The sequence below is a fragment of the Arachis duranensis genome, chromosome 2 (genome assembly GCF_000817695.3).
Source record: "Arachis duranensis cultivar V14167 chromosome 2, aradu.V14167.gnm2.J7QH, whole genome shotgun sequence".
NCBI classification, from domain to species: domain Eukaryota; kingdom Viridiplantae; phylum Streptophyta; class Magnoliopsida; order Fabales; family Fabaceae; genus Arachis; species Arachis duranensis.
The window spans coordinates 66,930,371-66,935,132 of record NC_029773.3 but is presented as its reverse complement, the minus strand read 5'-3'; positions in this window follow the sequence as shown (position 1 = coordinate 66,935,132).

Sequence of the window (4,762 nt, the reverse complement as noted above, 5' to 3'; positions counted from 1 at the left end):
CTCAATTTCAGCCAGAAAATACCTGAAATCACAGAAAAATACACAAACTCATAGTAAAGTCCAGAAAAGTGAATTTTAGCTGAAAACTAATAAAAATATACTAAAAACTAACTAGATTATACTAAAAACATACTAAAAACAATGCCAAAAAGCATACAAATTATCCGCTCATCAGTAATTTATTATTTTAATAATGTTTGTTCATCATCAAATTAAATTAGAGTTTTCCAAACTCATCAATAATTTATCATATCCAGTAAATAAATTTCTAACTTCATCTTCTTTAGAACTTTTCACATGGTTCCTTGAAACTAGTTATAAAAACTTAACAAGAATCCAATCTATAACTAGTAAGTAGTAACAACTAACTAGTACATTGTATTATAACATTCCACCATTCTAAAAATGTAATTGTCTTCTCTTTTTAGGTTGAAAAAATTCAAACTAATCCTTTCATGGGATCATCCACTTATATATTACACTTTAACTAATAACCACATGAATGAACAAGAACACCATCCAAAAGGTATCCAAATATTTTTCAAACATTTTCCTGTTTTAGGATATCAGAGCAAAACAACATGATGAAAAATATTTGAAGAACAAAACAAGGCAGTTTTGATATTTTACACAAATTAAAGGAACTGCCAAAAAATAAATTTTCAATCCAACAAATTTATCAATGATGAAACAGCAGCCAGGCATCAAAGAGAATCAATCATTATGAACCAAATGCCAATTAAACTAATCATGATAAACCAAAGAAATGCAGTGCAGTTCAAACAGTAATGACCATAGTAAAACTAATGCATTAACAACATGCATTCTTTGAACAAGGGTGATCATGAATTTTCAAATGAAAATTTCATCCCCTGTTCCCCTGTTTTTCAGCCCCTGTTTAGTTCCAATTTCAATTTTTGGAACCTAAAATTCCTCCCCCTTTTGTCATCAAAGGGGCACCTGCACAAACCATGATTAACATAACAAAAAGTTCAAGATAAAATATCAAGAGTGTATCAAAGTATCCTAGAGATTATCCTACAGCAGTGAGTATCAAGTCATGCTTATACAAAAAGGATTGAGCCTAATGGAGCCAATATCAAACAGAGAAAAAAAATCACTAATCATCAGAGAATTGAATATCCTCTTCCTCAGCGCCTCCTTCACTATCATCTCCCAAATCCTTGTTAAGGTGTTCCAGCATCAAGTTGACCCTTTCTTTGCAGTTTTTCCAAGCTTTCTCATTCTCATAAGCTTGCTTGCGGACTTCTTTATGAGATCGAAACATCATGTCTGCCATGTTTGAAAATTCTCCCAAAATCTGTTGAATGGATCTGATTATTTTGGAAGATTCTGGCCTGCCTTCATGCTCACTGTCCAATTTTCGCCCTTTGGTTTCCTTAATTGCTCCTCCACCTCGGATTGTAGACACATCGTTTTCTACCTTCTCATTCAACAAATCAACTTTAAAGTACTCAAAAATTCCAGTTAAAAATATACCATAAGGCAGGTTGCCAGTTAAAAACATACCATAAGGCAGGTTAGCCTTTCTGGTGCTTCTAACAGAATCCCACATGTGTCTAATCATAATATAACCAAAGGAGATAGGAGTAGAGGTAACCAAAGCAAACAATATGAGACAGTCAGAAAATGTTACTCGGTTGTGTGAGCCGCTTTGGGGAGTCAGAATATGAGTGATGATTCGGTGAAGCAGGGAATTGACTGGTCCAAGGGCTTTGTGGGTTGGAATGGTGCCATGCAATCCAGAAAGATTCTGGCAAATGTGCTGGAGAACGGTATTGTGTGAAATGCCAACTTGTGTGTCCCATTTCTCCACCATATACGCTCGCGGACCTTCATCCTTGAAGCCCAGGGCCGCTCCAATTGTCTCAGCACCAAGGGCTATTTGAACCCTTTTGACATAGGAATGAAGGGTGCCATCAATGAGTCGCATATTAGCATAAAATTCTCGAACAAGACCTGGGTACACTGGTTTTTTGATAAGGAGCAGAGGCTTCCAGTTGAGAAGTTCAAACAGAGAGGGAATGTTGGTGCTCTTGAGATTTTCGAGACTAACAAGATAGGTAGTGCACAAATGACGTTTCTCCATAACCTCTTTGTGAAACTCAAAAGAGGTGCAGGAGTTAAATCTGCTTGGATCAAAATGAGAGTGAGACTTGCCATACTTGTCTCGGAATTCCATGGATTCCAAGTTTGGAGGTTCAGTTGTGTCATTTAGTGCAAACCCTTGATTCTTCTTTGAGCTTTTTCCGGGGGTAGTCTTCTTCGGTGATGAGGGAGGAGGTGAAGGAGTAGGAGAAGTATGAGATTCTTGCTCTTCTTCTTCAACTGCGGGTTTTTTGTTCTTGCCTCGGCCTGAACTCTTGTGAGCAATCACCTTTTTTCTCATGGTGGTTGTTTGTTTGGATGGTGGTGAAGGAGAAGATGATGAGGTTGAATGAATGTAGATATGAGTGTGGGTTTGAGGCGTTGATGGTTTCTGAGAAAGAAGAATTCTTTCACTCTTTCTTGGCGCGGTTTTCTTTTTCATAGTAATGGAGGGATGAGAATATGAAAGGGTGTGGTTGATAACCGAGTGGAGTGGGAGAGAAGCAAGGTGGGTGACGCATTAAATGTGGCTTGGAGAGAGAGAATGATGGAAATAATGATCATTAGTGGGTGGTTAATGACCATTATGGGGTGGTTATTACCCAAAAAGATGATTTCCCTTTTAACTTTTGAAATCTAAAACTGAAAAGTTGTTGCCTTAAATCAAGGGATTAGATGGAGAGAGGGATTTGATTTGACAATAACCACTTCCAAGAAGATATGATGACACAAGGATGAAGATTCTTATTTGCATAGAGAGATAACTAACAAAACTGTTATGGTGGGGTCAAGGAGTTTTGGTGGGGCCCATAAAATTTTGAATTCTGCGTTGCCTCCCCCTTGACCACAGCTCTTCCATTATGCAATTTATTTTCATCTCGTCCAAACCTGCGAGCAAAACTGATTTTTTGAAATGTTTATAGCACTCATATTATCACAAAATAAGGGTATACTATTGATTTTTAATTTGTAATCTTCCAATTGTGTTTTTAACCAAATTAATTGTGAACAACATGCAGATGCGGATATATATTCAGCTTCAGCTGTGGATAGAGCCACTGTGGTTTGTTTTTTGCTTGACCACATGTTGAGTGAGCTTCCAAGGAAGCAACACATGCCTGAGGTGCTCCTCCTATCTACTCGATCTCCCGCATAATCTGCATCACAAAAACCTACTGCTCAAAAATCATCAGATTTAGGATACCATAATCCATAATTACAAGTTCCCTTAATGTATCTAATGATGCGTTTAACAGCCGTAAGGTGGGATTCTTTTGGATGTGATTGAAACCTTGAACATACACCCACACTTTGGACTATATCTGGTCTAGAGGAGGTAAGGTACATGAGTGAACCTATCATTCCTCTATACCTTGTTTCGTCCACATCTTGGCCATCATCGTCTTTTTCAAGTTTAGTATTGGGATGCATAGGAGTGCCCATTGATTTGGAATTTTCTAGGCCAAACTTTTTGATAAGTTCTTTTGCATACTTTCCTTGGTGAATAAAATTACCACTAGGAGTTTGCTTAATTTGGAGGCCAAGAAAGAAAGTAAGCTTTCCCATTAAACTCATCTCAAACTTACTAGTCATGAGTTTTCCAAACTCTTCACACAAGGAAACATTGGCCGAACCAAATACAATGTCATCAACATAAACTTGAACAAGAAGAATATCATCATTAGATGCTTTAATGAATAAGGTAGTGTCGGTGGTTCCCCTTTGAAAATTATTTTCCAACAAGAAGGCACTAAGCCTTTCATACCAAGTTCTTGGAGCTTGTCTAAGACCATAAAGAGCCTTAGTTAATTTAAAAACATGATTTGGAAATTCTTTGTGTTCAAAACCGGGGGGTTGAGCCACATATACTTCCCTATCAATAAAACCATTAAGGAAGGCACACTCAACATCCATTTGAAATATTTTGAAACCCTTATGGGCAGCATAGGCAAGAAGCAATCTAATTGCTTCCATTCTAGCTACCGGAGCAAAAGACTCATCAAAATCAATACCTTCTTCTTGATCGTAACCTTGGGCCACTAATCTAGCCTTGTTACGAACAACTTGTCCATCTTCACCAAGTTTATTTTTAAATACCCACTTAGTACTCGTTACCTTCTTACCATTCGGATGAGGTACTAGTGTCCAAACCTTATTCTTATCAAATTGAGCAAGCTCCTCTTGCATTGCTTTGACCCATGATGGATCCTCAAGAGCTTGTTTGACATTGTTGGGCTCTATTTGTGACAAGAGAGCAATATTGCTAGGTTTGGTTTGCCTTTTCGTGGAGGATCTTGTGGTTACACCTTGAGAGGGATCACCAATGATGAAGTCATGAGGATAGCCCCTCATGGACTTCCATTCTCTAGGTTTTCGGACAAGTGTTGAGCTTTGATGAACTTCTGGTGGTCTCACTGTTTCAGTTTCTCGTCCCTGCTCAGGAGACAAATCGAAAGTTTCTCCTTCAATCTGACGAGACAAAACTGGACTGGCAGATTCTTCATTCTGGACAGATTTAGGATTTTCTTTGCTTGTTCTAGCTCCTTCTTCATCTGAATTTTTCTATCACAGTACTGGGAATTAAGTTAGAATCATAGAAAGTAACATGTATGGATTCCTCTATTGTCCTATGCTCCTTGAGATAAACTCTATA